The sequence below is a fragment of the Canis lupus genome, chromosome 35 (genome assembly GCF_003254725.2).
Source record: "Canis lupus dingo isolate Sandy chromosome 35, ASM325472v2, whole genome shotgun sequence".
NCBI lineage: Eukaryota > Metazoa > Chordata > Mammalia > Carnivora > Canidae > Canis > Canis lupus.
Window position 1 is genome coordinate 17218824 of NC_064277.1, and position 22036 is coordinate 17240859.

At 38.1% G+C, this 22036-nt stretch overlaps 1 protein-coding gene and 1 long non-coding RNA gene across 2 annotated transcripts in view; one reads left to right on the top strand and one right to left on the bottom strand.

The window, feature by feature from the left end:
• The window catches only part of RNF144B (ring finger protein 144B), a 169987-nt gene that overhangs the window by 64775 nt on the left and 83176 nt on the right, over window positions 1–22036 (top strand). The gene's annotated exons all lie outside the window — the stretch shown is intronic.
• On the bottom strand, window positions 16829–20865 carry LOC118353373 (uncharacterized). Its single transcript, XR_007408382.1, has 2 exons — window positions 20707–20865; window positions 16829–18574 (listed from the first exon to the last, which is right to left on the bottom strand). It is a non-coding gene; the product is annotated as an uncharacterized LOC118353373 (long non-coding RNA).

The window sequence follows — 22036 nt, forward strand, 5'->3', positions numbered from 1 at the left end:
GGGCCCTACCCCCAGGGATCCTGATTTTATTAGTTTAGAAAAAAAAAAAAAAAAGGGCCAAGTGTTGTTCTTCAAAAGCACTCTTTTGTGATTCTAGGGTGTGACCTGGATTGGGCACCACTGTCTTAACTTACACTCTGTCTCTCTGAGTAACTACTGTTTTTTGGAATTGTGATTTCTAGTATCAGTGGGGCATGTGTTCTATTTCTGTAGCTCTGTTAGGGAAGGGAACAGTATTGGGATAATCTCAAAGAACTAATTTGAAACCATTCCTATTTTAGCTATTGTAGACAATTTGGGGAACTAGGATGATAATGTAGATGTCAACATACTCTGAGAACCCAGAAAGCATAATAACAATGACAATATATCTATGATGGCTACACAATATGCTTTTATTTCTGAGCATACCAAATTCCACCATACATCCCCTGGGGATTATGAGAGTTTAGCAAGAGAATGCAGGAAGGTAAATACATTCCTTTTAAAGCTGAGCTGTTCCTGAGCTGGATTGAGGGAGAACAGGGCAGCTAATAAAATAATTTTATTTTCCATTAATACTATTGATGCTTAGGTCTCTGAGAATTGATGGGGATAAAATTCCAACCTAATTTCTCAATACCAGTTATACCTACTTGACAAAGATTTCTCCTTTCCCTATAGTGACCTTTTAGTTCCAGTCGTTTTTTTCAAGGTTGTAAGTCTGCTAGCTCCTAGTTTTATTTTGGAATGCATACTATAAAGATTATGATTTATAGATTGATGTCTAATATGTCTAATATCCCTGACTTTGTGTTTGTCAACAGTGAGATCAGTTTTTGTGTCATGGTAAGAGAAGTTTCAGGGGTGAATATGGTGTCAAAACTCCCCTTCTTCCCATTTTACTCTGGGTTATTTACTATCAGTTTTCAACAGGAATTCAAGAGTGAGAAGAAGGAAATAGCCAAGTAGTGTGTGTAATCAAGTTAACTGTGAATGATGAAGAAAGTTAACATATTGTGTTTTCTTCTTTTGACAGTAGTTTCCATCTGAGCATCTTAGTATTTTGGAAATAATGAGCATTAAATGACGCAGATGTATTATTACATTAGAAGTACTCAGTAGGGGGGTGCCTGGGTGGCTCAGTTAGAGTTGCAGCACTGAGCCCCTTGTTGGGGCTCCTTCCTCAGTGGGGAGTCTGCTTCTCCCTCTCCCTTTGTTGCTCCCCATTTGTGCTCTCTTGTTTGTATGCTCTCTCTCTCTCTCTCTCTCTCTCTCAAATAAATAAAATCTTTTAAAAAAGAAGTACTCAGTAGGTTAGAAATATATTGAGAGACAAAAGTACCTTTGTGGGAGTTGTGAGATTCACCACCATAGGCCAAAGGAACCAGGAGGAGACTCAGCACCCTGTATATCAGGGTAATAGGTATATAGACCTTGGTGTAGTGGCCCATGAATCAGCTCCAGCCTCTCTCAGCCATGGTCCAAGAGCCCTTGGGAAGCACTGTCTCAGATCATCACCCATGGATGGGAGAGTGGTTTTGGAAGTCCAGGTGATGAGAGAAGTTTTGGCACATTGTTGGGGCATAGGAGTTTGGGCACATTATATAATGGTAAAGAGGTTATTCATCAAGAAGATGTAACAGAGACTCCTGGGTGGCTCAGCAGTTGAGTGTCTGCCTTTGGCTCAGGGCGTGATCCTGGGGTCCAGGATTGAGTCTTGCATCAGGCTCCCTGCAGGAGCCTCTGCCTATGTCTCTGCCTCTTTCACTCTGTCTCTCATGAATAAATAAATCTTTTTTAAAAAAGAAGATGTAACAGTCATAAATATATATGCATCCAAAATCAGAGCACCTAAATATATTTAGCAAATACTAAAAGATCTGAGGGAGGAAATAGACATAATATAATAATAGTAAAGGACTCCAATACCCCACTTAAAAATAGATCAGTGAGACAGAAAATTAACAAGGAAACATTGAACTTGAACCATACTTTAGACCAAATCCACCTAACAAACATGTATAAGAACATTCTATCCAACAGATGGAATACATATTCTTCTCAAGTGCACATAGAATATTGTCTAGGAAAGATCATATGATAGATCACAAAATAAGTTTTGCCAAATTTAAGAAGGTTGAAATCATAATAAGTACCTTTTCCAACCACAATGGTATGAAACTAGAAATCAAAACAGAAGGAAAGCTGGAACATTCACAAATATGTGGCAATTAAACAACATATTCCTGAAAACTAATGGGTAAAAAAAAATCAAAAGGAAAACTTAAAAAATCTTACAATGAAGGAAAATGGAAACACAACATGCCAAAACTTACGGGATGTAGCCAAAGCAGTTCTATGAGGGAAGCTTATAGCAATCAGTGTCTACGTTAAGAAAAAAGAAAGATCACAAGTCAATAACCCAATTTTATACCTCAAGGAACTAGAGGGGAGAAAAAAAAGGAACAAACTGAGCTTAAAGTGAGCAAAAGGAAGAAAATAATGAAGATCAAAGCAGAAATCAATGAAATAGAGACCCGAAAAACAAGGACAAATATCAATAAACTAAAAGCTGATTTTTTGAAAGGATAAGTAAAACTGACAAACTTTTAGCTACTAAGAGAAAAAGAAGACTCAAATAAATAAATTCAGAAACAAAAGAGAAGACTTTATAGCAGATAACACAGATATGCAAAGGATCATCAGAGATTATTATGAAAAGTTACATGCAAACAAATTGGAAAACCTAGAAGAAATTGATAAATTCCTAGAAACAAACATTGGACCAAACCAAATCATGAAGAAATAGAAAATTCGGACAGACCAATAAGGACATTGAATTCATAATCAAAGACCTCCTGGCAAAGAAAAGCCCAAAATCAGATGGTTTCACTGGCGAATTCTACCAACATTTAAAGAAGAATTAACACCAATTCTTCTTCTCAAACTCTTCCAAAGATTGAAGAGCAGTGAACACTTTCAAACTTATTTTACTTATTATTTATTTTAATTTTTTAAAAGATTTTATTTATTTAGTCATGAGAGACAAAGAGAGAGGCAGAGACATAGGCAGAGGGAGAAGCAGGCTCCATGCAGGAAGCCTGATGCAGGACTCGATCCTGGGACTCCGGGATCATGACCTGAGCCAAAGGCAGATGCTCAACCTCTGAGCCACCCAGGCATCCCATCAAACTCATTTTTTAAAAAAAATTTTTCCATCAAACTCATTTTAAAGAAGATTTTATATTTAAGTAATCTCTACACCCAACATGTGGCTTAAACACATGACCTGAGCTCAAGAGTCATATACTCTACCAACTGTGCCAGCCAGGTGCCACCCAAACTCATTTTATGAGGCCAGCATTACCTTGATACCAAAGCCAGGTAAGGGCACTACAAGGAGAAAACAAACAAACTACAGGCCAAAATCCCCAATGAATATAGATGGAAAAATCGTCAACAAAATATTAGCAAATTGAATTAAGCAGCACATTAAAAGTGCAGTTTCGGGATCCCTGGGTGGCGCAGCGGTTTGGCGCCTGCCTTTGGCCCAGGGCGCGATCCTGGAGACCCGGGATCGAATCCCACATCAGGCTCCCGGTGCATGGAGCCTGCTTCTCCCTCTGCCTATGTCTCTGCCTCTCTCTCTCTCTCTCTCTCTCTCTCTCTCTGTGACTATCATAAATAAATAAATAAAAAATTAAAAAAAAAAAAAGTGCAGTTTCAGGGTGCCTGGGTGGCTCAGTCTGTTAAGCTTCCAACTCTTGATTTGAGCTCATGTCATCATCTCAGGGTCATGGGATCAAGTCTTGTGTCAGGCTCAGCACTCAGTGCAGAGTCTGCCTGAGATTCTCTTTCCCTCTGTCCCTCCCCCCACTCATGCATACTCTCTATCTCAATAAATAAATAAATAAATAAATAAATAAATAAATAAATAAATAAAATCTTAAAAAATAAAGCACATGATCAAGTGGGATTTATCTTGGGGTGCAAGGATTTATCCTTGGGGTTCAACATACACTAATCAATCAATGTGATATACCACAGTAATGAGATGAAAGAAAAAAAAAGCATATTATAATTTCAATATACACAGAAGTGACAAAATGTAACATCCTTTTATGATAAAAACTCTCAATAAATTAGGTAAAGCAGGAATGTACTTCAACATAATAAAGCCCATATATGACTGGTCCATAGCTAACATCATACTGAACAGTGAAAGGCTGATTGATAGTTTTTCCTCTAAGCTCAGGAATAAAACAAAGATGTCCATTCTCACCACTCCTATTCAGTATAGTACTGGAAGTCCTAGCTAGACCAATCAGGCATAAATAAATAAATAAATAAAGCATTCTTGGATAGGAAGAAACAAAGTTATCTATGTTTGCATATGATATATATATAGAAAATCCTAAAGAGTCCCTCAAAAAAAACAAAACGAAACAAAACAAAACAAAAAACAAAACAAAACCAGGACTGTTAACAATTTTAGTAAAGTTGTTGGATACAAAATCAGCTTCCAGAAATCAGTTGCATTTCTATATATTAACAACAAATCTATGAAAAGAAATAAAAGAATCCCGTTCACAATAATACGAAAACCAATAAAATGCTCAGGAATAAATTTACCTAAGAGGTGAAGGATCTTTACACTGAAAACTCTAAGACTTTGATAAAAGATGAGACAACGAAATGGAAAGATATCCTGTGTTCAGGGATCAGAAGAATTAATACTGTTAATATGGGATCCCTGGGTGGCGCAGCGGTTTGGCGCCTGCCTTTGGCCCAGGGCGCGATCCTGGAGACCCAGGATCGAATCCCACATCGGGCTCCCGGTGCATGGAGCCTGCTTCTCCCTCTGCCTGTGTCTCTGCGTCTCTCTCTCTCTCTGTGACTATCATAAATAAATAAAAATTAAAAAAAAAAAAAAAAAAAAAAAAAAAAAAAAAAAAAAATAAATAAAATACTGTTAATACTGTTATGGTTAAAATGACCATACTCTTCAAAGCCATCTATAGATTCAGTGCAAATCCATATCAAAATTGCAACAGAAAGAGAAAAAAAAAAGCCTAAAATTTGCATGAAACCGCAAAAGACCCGAATAGCCAAGGCACAATCCCGAGAAAGCATAACAAAGGCGATTGCATTAAACTTCCCAATTTATAACTATACTAAACTGTAGTAATTGAAACAGTAGGGTCTGGGCATATAACAGACATAAAGACCAATGGAACAGAATAGGGAATTCAGAAATAAACCCTTACATGTACAGACAACTAATATTTCACAAGGGAGTCCATAATAATTGGAAAATGATCAGCTTTTCAATAAATGGAGTTGAGAAAACTGGTTATCCATGTGCAGAAGAATGAAATTGGACCCCTATCTTACACACTTGAGATGGATTAAAGACTTAAATGTAAGACCTAAAACCATAAAACTAGTAGAAGAAAACATAGAGGGAAACTCCTTGTTGTTGCTCGTGGCAATGATTTTCTGGATATGACATTGAAAACATGAGCAACAAAAGCAAAAATTATTATGTGGAAGTACATTAAACTAGGAAGCTTCTGAGTGGCAACAAAATTCAACAAAATGAAAAAAGCAATTTATGGGATGATATGTTTGCAAAATATGTATAATATCTGATAAGAGCTCATACAATTCAGCAAAAACCAGAACAAAAACCTAAAAACAATCTGATTAAAAAAATGGGCAGAGGAACTGAAAAGACATACAGACGGCAACAGGTGCATGAAAAGGGGCTCGATGCCACTCATCGTTGGGGACATGCAAATCAGAACCACAATGAACTATCCCCTCCCACCTGTTAGAAGGGCTCTCATCAAAAAGACGAGAAATAACAAGTGTTGGTGAGGATGTGGAGAAAAGAGAACTTGTGCGTACTATTGGTGGGAATGTAACTTGGTGCAGCCACTGTGGAAAACAGCATGGAGGTTCCTCAAAAAATTAAACCTAGAGCCTACCCTATGATCCAGCAATCCCACTCCTGGGTACATATTGAAAGGGATGAAGACAGTATATCAAAGAGATGTGTGCACTGTCATGTTCACTGCAGCATCGTTGACAATAGCCAAGATAGGGAAACAACATCAGTGCCCATTCATGGATAAATGAATAGATGTGGAGTGTGTGTGTGTGTGTGTGTGGGCATGCACACACATAGGTTTGGAAGATCTAATGTACAGTATGGTGAATATAGTTAACAATATTATATGCCTGAACATTTTTAAGAGAGGGTGTGCCTGGGTGGCTCAGTTGGTTAAGCATCTGCCTTTGGCTCAGGTCATGATCCTAAGGTCCTGGGATCAAGTCCCATGTCTGGCTCCCTGCTCAGTGGGGAACCTGCTTCTCCCTCTCCCTCTATCTCTCACCCTACTTGTGCTCTCTCATTTTCTCTTTCCCTCTCTCTCAAGTAAATACACAAAATCTTTAAAAAGAAAAATTTAAAGAGAATCGATCTTCAATGTTCTCACTACAAAAAAAAGAAATGCTAATTATGTAACGAGGTAGAGGTGTTAGCTAAAGCTACATGGCAATCACTTAGCAATAGAGAAGTGTTATCAAATCAACACATAATACACCTTAAGCTTATACAATATTATATGTCAATTATACTTAATGAAACTGGAAAAACAAATGTATTACTTAAATATTAAGTACATTAGTACTTCTGAAAAACACTAAGCTTTGTGCATAATGTCTCCTATTGAGACCGTTATTTTATGGTAAAATTATCATTTAGCAATTTATGCTAAGTGTGTGAATTTAGCAACTTATATTTGTAGAAGCATCTTATTTTAGCTAATTATTTGTAGGTTGAATTACATGAATTTAAGTCTGTTCTTCTATTTAAAATGTTCTGCTTCTTCCCTATCCCCCAACAATCATTAGGTTTATTAGTAACCTAACTTCAGGTTCCTTCTGGATTATACTGTGTACTAATGAAAATGCTGAATCATTCTATATTTGAGTATTTATGTATCTAATGTAATTTATTCCTCCTGAGCCCATCCAGTTAGCAAAACAAGCAAAAAATTGAATTATTAAGGGCTGAATAAAATATTCTCTTTCTGTTGTGGATCAATTTGTTTTCTTTTAGTTTGCATTGCATAATCATTTAGTCTTCTTAAAAGGGCAAAAAATTTCAGCAGATCCATAGCTGGACTTATACTCCAGGACATTCTAGGTTCTTATAAAATGAGATTGCAAATAGAGTAAATGAATTATGTCGTTAGCATTGCCTCTTACAGAGTGTTTGAAGGGAATAAAAAGGAGTTTTTCTTTACCTTAAGAAGCAAACTCTAAGGTTTAGTTTGGGTTAAAAATATAAAAAGTTAAGTTTGATAATTTATTATTTGAGAGGCTAATTGACTTATAATGGAAAAGTAACATATTGCAGACATTCAAAGAAGATGCCTTTGAACCAGATCTAGTTTGGCCACTTGTTCCAGTTTGCTGGGACTGTGTGGTTTTCTGGGACACAGAGATTTCGGCGCTAAAACAGGGAAAGTCCTGGGCACACTTGGGCCAAGTTGATTACTAGCTTGTTGGCCTGACCCGGTGCCTGTTCTTACCTTCTCAGGGACTTGTCTGAGAATGTACATTGAAGCTCATTGATCCACTGAAAGCTCCAAATAAAATTCACTCTCAGCCGTTCCCATCATAATTGTAACAATAGTGTTTGTAAGTATTCCAGGGTTTATAATCCCTCTCCTAATGAAAACATGGAATCAAAGGAAATACAGATGTGTATGCCCCATTGTGATGTCTCACCTGGGGATGAGTGTTTAAGGAAGAGATGTCCCTTCTTACCTAAGGCAAATTCTACTCTTGGACTCATGGCTGGCTCCTTCCCATCTTCTTGGTGACCTTGTACTGTAATCTATCCTACCCTCCTTGTCCTCCTCAGTATCTTCTCTTACATTTGCTCTTGACCATGCATTAAAAAAAAGTATTTGATGAATTCCACATCTATCTCTAAGTGCCAATTTATTTGTCTCCTCTTTATAATCAGATTTCTTGACTATGCTATCATAGTTGAGCATCTGCAAGCAATCATCTCCTCCACTTTCTGATATTTTTCCTGTTGATGTCAACATTAACTTCTAATGTCATGGATCCAGCGGACCCATTTGGTCTTTACCTTGCTTAAACTTTTACCAGCATTTGGTTCTGTAGTCTTCTCTTGGCTTCTGGAGCTTTTTCTTACTGTGGCTTTCATGTACTGCATTCACTTGGTCCCTTGGTTTTCCTCCACTTTTCTGGATGTTTTTTCTTTTATTATCCCTTTCTCCTGTATTCATTAGTGCTCCCAAGGGGTTAGGTTCTAAGTCCTCATCATCTCAAACTTGAATTACTCTTTAGGTTATGCCATTCCAATCCATGGCCTCAATACCATAGATAAAGACTGCTTCTACATCAATGTTTTCATATATCCCTTGTCAAAGAGCCTACTAGATGTTTTCACTTGTACATTCCACCTTGAATGTGCTGAAATATGAACTTGACTTTATATACCCAATTGCTCTTATCAGAAACATGGAAGTCAGGGATCCCTGGGTGGCGCAGCGGTTTGGCGCCTGCCTTTGGCCCAGGGTGCGATCCTGGAGACCCAGGATCGAATCCCACGTCGGGCTCCCGGTGCATGGAGCCTGCTTCTCCCTCTGCCTGTGTCTCTGCCTCTCTCTCTCTCTCTCTGTGACTATCATAAATAAATAAAAATTAAAAAAAAAATTTAAAAAAAAAAAAAAAAAAAAAAAAGAAACATGGAAGTCAGCCCTGAGTTCTTGAACTCCCAGATCTCTAACATCCTACTAATCCCCTAGTTCTGTCAATTCTATTTCTTTCTTTCTTCTTCTTTTTTAAAGATTTATGTATTTATTTTCAGAGAGAGAGAGAGAGAACAAGCATGAGTGGGAGGGGCAGAGGGAGAGAGGATCCCAAGCAGACTCTGTGCTGAGCTGGGAGCCCAATGTGGGGCTTAATCCCAGGACCCTGAGGTTATGACCTGAGCTGAAACCAAGAGTCAGAGGCTCAACCAACTGTACCATCCAGGCGCTCCAATTCTTTTCTTTTCTTTTCTTCTTCTCCTTCCCCTTCCCCTTCCCCTTCCCCTTCCCCTTCCCCTCCTCCTCCTCCTCCTCCCCCTCCTTCTTCTTCTTCTTCTCTTCTTCTTCTTCTTCTTCTTCTTCTTCTTCTTCTCCTTCTCCTTCTCCTTCTCCTTCTCCTTCTTCTTCTTTCTTCTTCTTCTTCTTCTGACTAGATTTCTATTTATTTATTCATGGGAGACACATAGAGAGAGGCAGAGACACAGGCAGAGGGAGAAGCAAGCTCCTCGCAGGGAGCCCGATGTGAGACTCCATCCCTGGACTGGGGTCAGGCCATGAGCTGAAGGCAGATGCTCAACCGCTGAGCCACCCAGGCATCTCTCTATTTCTTAATAATGGTGAAGCTGTTTACTTTTCTCCAACTGCATTGCAACCGCTAGTCTCATTTCTCACCTGGACTACTGAAACATTCTTACCTAGAAGCACCTGTATTAAATCTTTCTTGTGTTCAACATATTTCTACACTACAGTCAGGGTGATCGTTAAAAAAAACAAAGATCTGGTGATATCAAGCTGCTTACAAGGGCTTTCCATGGGTTTTTAGTTCAACTTTTAAGCTTACAAATTCTTTCTCAATCATCTAGTCTACCTCTTCACCTTAATCTCAAAGCAGTCTTCCTCAATTTCTCAATAATCCAGCCTCATTGAATTCTATAAATTCTTCAAATACACCATGTATTTCTGCCCCCTGCCCTTTAAACATGCAGTTTTCTCTGCCTTGAAACTCTTTTTTTTTTTTTTTTTTTTTACTATTTATTTCCTGAGTCCTATTCATCTGGGTCTCAGCTTAAATGCCATTTCCATAGGGAGGTCTCTTTTCACCACATGGACCAGGATCTCAACCCTCGCTTCACAGTAGAATCACCGGGGACATGTTAAAATATCAGTGATCCAATTTACCTGTGCTGAAGTGGGGTATGAATCAGAATCACCTAGAGGGCTTGTTAAAACCAGCAGGAAACTCTGCTGCTGCTGGTATGAGGACCACACTTGGAAACCATTGCTCCAGATTAGAATAAATTCTCTCCAGCAAAGTGCTTCTGTAGTATCTCTGCATCGCTTAGCATGGCACTCTTTTGCTTTATTACCACTTCTAACAAAATGATCTTTTCTACTTGAAAAACAATCTTTTCTTTGTGAAGTCAGGCACCTTGGCTTTCTGGTTTATCTTTGTATCCCTTGGTTCTAGCACTGTGCCTGGCACACAAGGATTTATTCCATATTTGTTAAATGAATGAAAAGGCTGTGTTTGGGTACAAGGTGGTATCTAAATTATCTATGATTCAATTAAGGCAATAATAATATAGAGATAGCTGAAGTTTGCCCCCTATGATCTATCTTTAACTTGTTTCAAGTTTGTTTTTTTGTAAGTATTCATTCCAAATCCTGTTAAGGGCTTTGCCTTCAACAGCCCTATATTCTAATTCACCTTCTCACCATTACCACTACCTGCAACATACATAAGAAACAACAAGTCTTCTTTATCCATTCATCTTTCGATGGATGTGGTTTATGTATACAATGGAATATTACTCAGCCATTAGAAATGACAAATACCCACCATTTGCTTCGAGGTGGATGGAACTGGAGGGTATTATGCTGAGTGAAATAAGACAATCGGAGAAGGACAAACATTATATGGTCTCATTCATTTGGGGAATATAAAAATAATGAAAAGGAATAAAGGGGAAAGGAGAAAAAATGAGTGGGAAATATCAGAAAGGGAGACAGAACATGAAAGACTCTTAACTCTGGGAAACGAACTAGGGGTGGTGGAAGGGAGGTGGGCGGGGGGTGGGGGCGACTGGGTGGTGGGCACTGAGGTGGGCACTTGACGAGATGAGCACTGGGTGTTATTCTGTATGTCGACAAATTGAACACCAATAAAAAATAAATTTATTATGTAAAAAAATAAGGCATTGGAATTAACAAAAAAAAAAAAAAAAGAAACAAGTCAATATATCCTGGCTGATTGGGGTGCAAAACAATTTCATGAATATCTCACACTTAAATGTGGTGTGTACATGTCTGTGCTCACATGTTTCAGTGTATGGTAGTATATATTTTAGAACTGTCTTAGAGTAGAAGAGAATCAAAGAAAATGAGGAAATGTGCATTTGGTAGAGCTCCATTGCCAAATAATGTAGTTCTCTAGGACTAACCAAGCAGAGACTTTCTTTAGCCCTAGTAGAGTTATAGAAATGATATTTGGGGGGATGTTCTGAACTGGATTAAAATCTTTTTATTGCCTGCACAGTATCTTGAATTTTCTATTTCTTGAGTCAAAGACAAGCATAAATCATAATTTATATTTACAAAATACCGTATGCTTATTTATCATTTATTGAATATTTACTATATGAAGCATAATCCTAGAAATGAAAGACACACTTTCTGCCTTCATTCAGTTTAGTATGGGAGACATGCAAGTAAGTTGATGCTTAAAATATGGTAGAGTAAGTGCTGTGGTAGAGTTTGTAAAGACTTCCTTGGAATAGCCAAGTCCCCCTCCCAGACAAGTGGGGATCTATTGTCTTTCATTTCAGTAAGAGTATTAGCCTGGGGGTTGGGGAACTTATTGCAAGGTATCTCTTGTCTGTAGGTCATACCTTGGGGTACATACTGACTTCTTATATGCAGACTTATTTAAAGAAATACCAGGTAAAGAGGTTTATCAGACTGTTCATAGGAATTCATGCATGAGATTCACAGAACCACGCACGCTAGGAAATCTGCAACATTTTATTTTAGTTTTAAAGATTTTATTTATTCATGAGAGACACACAGAGAGGCAGAGACATAGGCAGAGGGAGAAGCAGGCTCACTTGTGGAGAGCACAGTTCAGGACCCTGGGATCACAACCTGAGCCAAAGTCAAATGCTCAACCACTGAGTCAGCCAGGTGCCCCTGTGCAACATTTTATGTATGTATGTGACTCTTCTGAGGGGAGAGCTCATTATCCCAGTCTCAAAGGGGCCTATGATTTCCACAAGGACTAGAACCATTTCTCTAAGATGTAAGCTGATGGAGAAGATGAATTGATAAAGAAATGATCCTTTGGGAGTGCTTGGCTGGCTCAGTGGGTAGAGCATGTGACTCTTGATCTCAGGGTTGTGAATTTGAGCCCCCACTGGGTATAGAGATTACTTGAAAAAAAAAAGTGATCTTGTAGAGTTGCTACAGGGATTTCCCTAGGATTTTATCCATGAATATAGAAGTTGTCTGCGATAGATGATACATTAAAAAGTATTTTTAAATGAAGCCATATTTTGCATTTACTAGTGTTTCAGTAAAAAAAACTTGATTGGATTATTTTATAAACTAAAAAGTTTAAGGAAAACATTTTTCTGTATTCATAAGTTTCATATGTAAACTTCCTATTGAGATACCCAGGGTGATGCCATTTCTGCCACCATGACTACTGCTCCAATGAATTCCACTAAGGGTTATCATTTAATTTGTATTTACTATGGGCCATAGGCTTTAGATATGTTTTCCTGATTTTCACAATTACACATGGCAGTCATTTTCTGCATTTGATAGGTGAGGCGATCAAGGCTCAAAGAAGTTAGGAAACTTACTCTAGACAAGACAGCTTGTATTCAGTAGAGGCAAGATTGGCAGATTCAAAGTCTATGTTCTTTTTATACCATTATGCTGACTTTCTTTATGATAATGCGGTTTAATCAAGGTGTTTCTGATTTTTAATAACTGAAATAAATTGGAATTAGCTTTAACAAAAAAAGGAAAATTTGCTCTAAGGACAAAGGTTGTCTTGAGAAAACTCAAAGATAGGAATGCAGGTGGCTTCCGGAGGGAACTGGAACTGAGAACTGAAAACCATTATTCTCTTTCTTTCTTGTCTTACCTCCTCCCTTGCACATCTATCTGCTTTATTGTCCTTTTTCTGGATTTTTCTGTAGCTCATATAGATGGTAGAATATTATGGTTGCTGCATGGCTTTATCCAAGCAGAGATTAGCTGTCCCTAAATCCAAATTCCAAATTGCTGGTGGAGAAAATCCGATTGGCTCTACTGCAGACAGACATCCATTCTGGGTCCAATCAGAATTACATCGTCTGAACATGGCTGCCATGAGATTTGAAGGCAACATCCTTTGAAGGCAACTCGTAGGAATGTCTGACTCTTGTCTTTTCTCACTCATCTGGTTTGACTGTAGCCCATTCTGGGGAATCCAGTTATTACATGGAGAAGTCTAAGGGTTCTTCTACTCCCTACCCTAGGTTTGACCCATGATTATAGCTCTTTGAAGAGAAAACAAGTCTATTACAGACTTGGCCGATATGTTGTCACATCAGTGGTTTCCCTTTGGAAGAACATCATATCATCATCCCTTTAATCTTACTCCTTATAGCTTAATTGCCTTTATACATGTGCACACACACACACACACACACAGGAGTACATTTACAGTATCTGCTCAGAAGCAACCACCTGCCTTCTTGGAGCTCAATTCTTGCCCTGAGGCTATAATAGCAACAACCCACTGACTCTCTTTGCCAATGTAAAGTGAATAAACCCTCTCCTAATCTGTTGTCCTTACTATCTCTTTATGATAACGTTGAGAGCCCTTTCCCCTATAGTCACTACTTAGACATGCTTCTGTTTACTTCCATTGGGCACAGGCGGGAAGAATAGATTCACCTAGGGCTTTTCAGAACAAATGGTCACCAACTCCTTTCCCAATTGAAGGAGTATCTAAGGAAGGATGTCAAACATCATCACCAGTTATATACATGTATACTTTCTATATTCTTCTGCAGCAGTAAAGAGAAAGAAACTCAAGGGGAAAATTTTTTTGTATATTTTTTATTGGAGTTTGATTTGCCAACATATAGTGTAACACCCAGTGCTCATCCCATCAAGTGCCCCCCTCAGTGCCTGTCATCCAGTCACCCCATTCCCCTGCCCACCTCCCCTTCCATTACCCTTTGTTCGTTTCCCAGAGTTAGGAGTCTCTCATGTTCTGTCTCCCTCTCTGATATTTCCCACTCATTTTCTTTCCTTTCCCCTATAATCCCTTTCACTATTTCTTATATTCCTCAAGGGGAAAAATGTATTGTTAAATTTTTTGGTAGGCGGCCCAAACTTAAGAATATTAAGAGTTCCAAAAGTTTGTTTGCAGGTCCGTTGTTTAGAACTTGAAACTCATTTTACTATGGAAACAATATTATACTTGGCAGTTTAGGTTTCTAGCCCAACCATAAATGACCATTTGGTCTACAATAGAGCTGAAATGCTAATTATTATCTTGTGCTCATAAAATTGGAGTCTGGACTCTTTTGTGTCTAAAGCCCTGAATTCATTAGTTTTCTGAATACTCATTCCCTTGAACTTCTCTAAAGTTTGCTATTTTTTTCTGGAACTTTCATTTTCTCTCACTCTGAAGAAGGTAGAGAGAAACCCTCAAGGCGTGCAGGTGAATGATAGGCGGGGGCTCTGAGTGTTGAAAGGTACAGCTGTGCTAGAAGGGTAGGTAGTAGGATAGAGAGTAGTTAGAGTTTGATATCCTTAGTGACTTCCCTAGGAGAGATAAGAGAGTGTGGGGAGGAGGACCAAGGGGAGAGGGGAAGAATGACTGGCTGTAACATTTCATAAATAGGTATTGTTATTGGTTATTCAGAGCCTGTGTGTAAAGGATTAACTATTTTTTCTTGTATGCAGTTCTTTCATTTGCTTTTTTCCCCCTCAATTAGCCTGCAGCAGATTAATAATGAATTTTATAGCATTGCCCATTTGTTTAGCTGAGTCCCTGAACTTACTTACCTCCCTGGGGTGAAGCATCACGATCGCACAGAAGTTTCGGTAGGTAACGGGAAGGTGTGTGTTGGGCTCTAATTGCATGGTTGTGTTGTGTAATCGCAACATGTAATCGCAACATCGCCTTCATGGAGATCCTGCATAAATGTTTTTAGTAGATGATTTCATCCCCTTTTCTGACTTGGACCTGGACAACTTTACATTCTCAGCAAGCAGATGGACAACAAGGTTGAAATAGGATCATGTACGGAAATAGTCTTTGAGTCATACACTTTGACTGTTCACTCTTCCAGGAAATTTGCCTCTTCCTTCTTGCAGGAGCCAATGCCGAGAATGGAGGTACTCGGAGTTGTTGGACTCTTCTTCCCAGTGTACATTTTATATTTTTCCTCTCAGTTTAAGATTGGGCTTTCGCTGAGATAGGAGTATCATCTAATTTGTTTTGGCAAAACACCTGGCCTTTTGCCCTAAATAGATGGTTAAAAATAGAATTAAAATGTTTTACATCAGCCTTCTATTTTTGGCCTCCTTACAAAAAAAAAGGTCCTGATTGGAGGTCAAGGGGGAGCTTGATGACTTTACTATGACTTTACTTTGGGAGGCAGGAGCGTGCTAACAGAATGTCACTTGACCTGGTTCTTAGGTCCTAGTCTGTGTTGTGCCAGGAACTGCCTTTTTGACCCCAGGGAAGTCTGCTCATTTTCCAGCGCCTGGTTTCTCCATCTGGAAAAGGGGAATGACAAAAGCGGCGAGAGGCTGTTGTGAGTGTTCAGTGAGCTGGTGTGTGTGAGAGCATCAGATGTAGTAACATGGCTGGAATAACAGATTTAAATTCATTTTCAGAGGTTGGAATGATCCTTCCTCTATAACAAACTAGTTTACAATGAGCCTGCACTTGTTCACTTACAAATTTGTTCATTTGTTTGTTTATTTATTTATTCATTCATTCATTCATTCATTCCAAACCAAGAGTACAATACTCATGCAGGAAAGGAAACTCCTCTGTCATTTCAGCCTCGTTTGCATTTTTGAGCACAGCATCTATAAAGCACGGTGTAATTCGGGGTGTGGTGTAGACCACAGTGTTTGCCTCCTGCCCACTTGGAGCGTTTATTATCATGTTTTCTGGTGAGAGGCATAAGTCGATGCAATATCAGAGGAACATCTTGCACAGTCTGAACTGGTGTACAGAAACCACGAGCACGAAGTGGGCAGGAGGCCACGCAAGTTCACCATGTTCTTGTCAGCTCTGATTTGTGCTCCCCCTGCTCCAGTGTTGGTAGCCAGAGGCAGGGACCAAAACACCTGTGCTGCCTCAGGACCTGTGCAGGAGTGTGTGTAACAGTGAAAGGTTGGCAGCTTTGTGCATGTGTGTTTTGTTTCCCAGGATTTAAGCAACAACATCATACTAAGGAGCACCCTGACAAGTGTTGTCTCTGTTGATCAAAGATAATATGATTTTGGACTAGTGAGGAGGAGAGCTTTCAGCCCAAGTGTGCGCATAGGGTCATGAGAAAGGAAGACAGATACTTGATGGGGTTGGGGAGGCTCTATCTAATGCCAGTAGGATGGTCTAGGAGCCCGACTCTAAAGTTTCTATCATTTGTCTTGATTTATTTTCTCTCCCCTTTACATAGGGAGGTGAAGGAGTCATCCTTCTTCACCCTATTTCTCAGTTTGCTGTGTTCATGTTTCCCACACCTGGATGGCTTATCTCTAGTCACAGATGCTTCTTAGGGCAGTCATAAAAGCGCCTCTTGCCTTCAGATAAAATCTGGAAGTTTTAACGAATTACTAATGAGCCTCACTGGATTTAAGAAAGCACTGGGTGTGAATAACTATTGGGAATAAAGTTAGAGGTGGTGCTCTATGATGATCTGCTTTTATTATAGCTTGAAAGTTTATAAGTGAGTATTTAAAAAAAAAACAGATTTATTTATTTATTTATTTATTTATTTATTTATTTATTTATTTATTCATTCATTCACAAGAGACACACAGAGAGAGGCAGAGACATAGGTAGAGGGAGAAGTGGGACTGGATCCCAGGGCCCCAGGATCATGACCTGAGCCAAAGGCAGATGCTCAACCGCTGAGCCACCCAGGTACCCCTAAGTGAGTTGTTTTATTTTTATTTTTTATTTATTTTTAGTTTTTAGTGAGTCGTTTTAAAGTTGAGGTTTTTTTGTTTTTGTTTTTTGTTGGAATGCCTTAGCTGGGGAAATGTTTTCTGCTTTCAGTACAACTTATCTTCTGTCCCTCTCTTTAGATTTGCTCACGTGGTTCCTTTCATCCAGCTTCCTCTCTGTGGCTTCCCATACTTCTTGCCCAGACTCTCCTTGTGCTGCAGGGCAGGGCTCACAGAGCTCCTTCCTGGGTCCATGTGGCACTGCTCTGACCTGCATACACATCTGACTTTTCCTACATCATGTGAAATGTTGTGTGTTTTATTTATTTTTGTACTGCCAACACCTAATAATGAATGGAGTAGGTAATAGGAGCCTAATAAATGTTTGCTGAGTGAGTTCCGTCACTCAGAGTAAGAGCACCATGCTGACAATGGAAGACCATTGATGGAGGAGGCCATCTAGTCTTATGGGGGAGGAGGCAGGTGGATGCGGAGAGGGTGTGTCCCCTTGAGTGACATTTTGGAGCATGGGGAGCTGTTCATCAGGGGAAAACGGTGGGGAGAATAGCATGGGAACATGGAGAGCCAGAGGAGAAACTTGGAGTGCCTGAAAAGAGTTCCATATGGCTGGCACTTAGATGCAAAGTGAAGAGGGCCGAAGGGGGATCTGAAAAGGGAGGGCAGGTCATAGGTTACTTTGAATTTTGTGCCAAATAAAAAAAATCATTTGGGTGGGATTGGATCTCGTGAGGTCATTTGATTAGCTCAGGTATTATTTCATTAATTTTATGTAACGATTACTTCACAGGAAATGAGTGGGCGTATTGGTCCGTGTTTGAAATAAAAGTTTGCTGGAATCACAAACCGGACTTAGAGGTAAAAATGTGAGGGTCATAGTTTAACCCTAAATGGTCTGTATCATGAGACAGCTTTGTAGCCGAATCTGTACTCTTATGAGCCTTTTTCTGATATATCAGCTACTAAACATTTAAAAATGTGATCACTGTAGATATTTTTCTACAGTGACTACTTCTGTGAAGATACAAGGTAATATATACAAAATAATTAGTACAAAGTATCTTGCCTGGCACCCAGTAGGTGCTCAACAGTATAATCTGTTTCTCCCCCAAACTGGCCAGACCTAAGGAAGCTTCTACTTTATGAACTTTTAGGAGAAACTGTAAAAAAAAAAAAAAAAAAAAAAAAAAGCAACAACACCCTGGCCCTAAGTGTGTATTTGTTGAAATATCCGTTAATTCTTTGGTAAGAATTTGGAATTTCCTTGGTGATTTAAACAAGATTTCCTCTATCAAATGTGCTCATTGTGAGAGTCTTACCAGCACAGATCTGATGTGAGCACAGACTCTTCAAAGCCTTGGTGGGACTACCTGTTTTAGCAGTTGCTCCCATTTAAAAATAGTTCCAGCTCCTGGCACTTCAAGGTTTCAGGGAATCAGGCAGAGGCACTCTGGATATGCAAGAATATGTTTTTCTCTTGGATTTGTAGGTGGGCAGCAGGTTTACCTGATGTCTATCAGTGCTGACAAATGCTGAGGAGGAAATCAGATGGCAAATTAGAAAACGAAAACTTGAACTAGGTGTTTGCTGGGTACCATCCAGGAGTATTGCATGCCTTTCGTTTGTTTTGATTAAATTCCAAGGTGATACAATCATCCGGCTGTTAAAAATAATTAAGTGTCTTGTTTTCTACTTAGAAGTATAATGGTTCCAGATTTGCAAGTCAGAATGCTTTTGCAGCGGGACACTGGGACACTGGAACACAACCCTTGTTCCTGGGATTGAGCCTTTCGGTGAACAGGGCAGTTTATCAGGTGACATCACCGAGACACCTTTCAGGGAGCATTTCTTTGGAGATGTGAGATTTTCTAAACCCCAATTACTAGAAATAATAGGATTACCAATCCACTTGGACAAAAACAAAGCAAAGCCATACCAAATATAAAATGTAGAGATGTTTAAGATCACATTTCCTAAGTATATATTCCAGTTAAATTGGAAATCTATAATAAAAATATGACACCCCCCCCAAATGCCCCTGGAAACTAAGAAATGGTCTCCCAGATAAACCTTTGATCAGAGAGGAAATAAAAAAGAAATGGTACATTCTTTAGAAAGCAGTAAAAATGATACTTCATACCCCAGTTTTTAGGGCATAGTATATCCCAAAACTTTCCTCAAAGGAAAGCTTGTAACAGTAAATAAATAAATAACATACACATGTTATATATTTATATTATATATTATATACATATTTATATTTCCTTCAAAAAGAAGAAAAGATGCTGATAAAGTTAAAAGTTAGAATTAATGGACTAGAGGATAAAAAAAGCAGAAAGATTAACTAAGACAAAAAATTAGAAAAAGTAAAAATATTCAAGATGAGGAATGAAGAAACACAACCACAGAAGCAGGAGAGTCTGAAAGAATTATACATCAAAACTGTAAAACTCTATAGAAACAAATTTGAAAATTTAGAAGGAACGGACAATTTTTTACACAAAATGTCCTGTTGTCCCATCTCAGCATTGGTTCTGGACTTTATTATTTTAATGTGCACTAAAATGAGATGAGATGGTAGTCCTCTTAGGTTATCAGGTTGTGCTATGATCTCTAATAGTGTGTGTGATATGTGTATTGTGAGGAATGTTTTTACTTTAAGAGGCTTAAGTATGATCCTGTATTCCAACCCTTCCCCCCCCTCCAATTCTCTCCAAATGCAAGTTAGCTTACACTTCCTTTAAAGAACAGCATGTAGAGCTCCTGCCTAAGAAAATGAAACACATTCCTGTATTGGTGGCTAAGGACCACTAACTCCTCCCAGTCCTGCTGGTGGTGGGAGAGTTTCATGAAAAATTGAGTCCTGAATTTCTATTTCCTAAGGAAGATGGTGATGACTGTATAATTGACACATCTACTGAAGCAACATCCCTATCTACTTTAAAAGTTTGTAATTATTTTAAGAATGCTTTGCCCAAAGGTCATGATTTAGCACCTGCAGCCACAGAAGGTGTCATTAAATTTTATTCTGTGAAGCATGACTTTTCATTTAGATCAAATGGCTCTTCCAAATCTATTCTGCACATTTTCAACTTTAAGTCAGCTTATGCACACCTTAAAAAGTGAGGTCATTGCTGTTGATCTGTTGGCAGAAGATGAGTTAACACATAGATTATGCTAGTTTCATGTAAATGTTACCAGATGCTTCAAAAAGAAAGTCAATTAAAATTTTAACCTAAATGGTGTAATTATTTTCATAGAATTCAGAAAAGCTTTTAGAAAAATCATTCCTCTGAAGTTTAAATATTTAATATTACTGTGGATTCTATTATAAATTTGTTTAAAAGTTTACCATCAAAAAATGAAATATATATATATTTGTGTGTGTGTGTGTATATATATGTATATATATATATAATTTTTTTTTTTGGATTTTAGAAAGCAAGGTGGAGAGGCAGAGGGAGAGAGAGAGAGAGAATCTTAAGCAACTTCATGCCTGTGGTGGAGCCCAATGCAGGGCTCCATCTCACAACCGTGAAATCATGACTCTGAGATCATGTCCTGAGCTGAAATCAAGAGTTGGGATGCTTAACCAACTGAACTATCCAGGTGCCCCTGAAATTTATATATTTTTAACAACTCTGTTGCGGTAAGATTTACTTACCAGAAATTTTACCCATTTTAAGTGCACAGTTGGAAGACTTTCAGTAAACTTCTGCAATCATGCAAACAGCACTGCCATTCAGTTTTAGGCTGCCTCTAGTCACCGACCGCAAAAGCTGCCTGGTGCCCCTTTGGAGTCAATCCCCACATTCACATTCAGCCCCTGGAAAGTAATGAAAATTATTTATTTTTCAGTGAGAACACGAATAAGGATTTTGGTGACGCACAATATCAAAGAATACACAGTGGAATTACTAGAATAAGAAATCCGTGGAATATAAATGTGCACATATAATTGCACATAGAAATCATTATTTCTTTCAAACAAGCTTCAGTGAAAATAGAAATAACAGCCACATTTTACAAATATTTTTCTTGATACACTAAGTTGGTGAACGACATTTTTGTGATGGAGGTGACGTTGAATATGGATGGAAGTCCTTTGGCACGCAGTTTGTTTTTTGTCCTTGCATCCCATTATCAATCAGATTTAATAAATATTTTGAGTCTTTGAAGAATTGCTTTGTAAATCAGTCTAGCGGATAGTATTGACCATTTTTTGCAAAGGGGTCCTCTAAATTTGGGTTGTATTTTGTTTGAGTCCAGTTAGAAATTTTTAATCAAAGTATTAGTTAATGGAGCAAGAAAAACAAATATTCAGGCTTTGAAGTTTTACAAATTGTAATTATGGAAAACAAAGCTTGCAAACAGGAAAAATATGGCAAATTCACCTTGCCATATTTTTAACGTTAAGATAAACCAAAAAAAAAAAAAAGATAAACCAAAATAAAGTTTAAAAAATGTTTTAATGAATACAAACATGTCATTTTATTCATTTAAAGTTTTATTTCTGAAAAAGTAGAATTTATCCTTATAAGGTAGGAACTGAGCAAGTAAATGATAAGAATTCAAATACAGTATACAGAATTCAATTTTGAAATTTTATAGTTCTACTTGGAATATCTGGACTGTGGAAAGAGTCTTTTGATAGAAATACTATTTTTAATTGGATATACTTCTGTTTTCCTCAATAACTCAAAATAGATAGAATTTTAGAAGGTCTGTGATTTCAAGATATCTAACTTTGATGATACAGTAAAAAGCATCACAAATAGAATTCACTTAATGAATTTTCTTGTATAAATATTTCTCAAAGAAAGGTATTAAAAGGAAAAAATACAGTGTCTTTTAAAATACTTTGGCTTAAATATTTACACGCCTCAATATAAATACAAAAATTAAGAATCTACTCCATGTAGTAGAATTTTCTCTGAGCTTACTAGGTATTTGAGCACTGAAGAGAAAGTATCTTTTCAATTAAAAATATTATG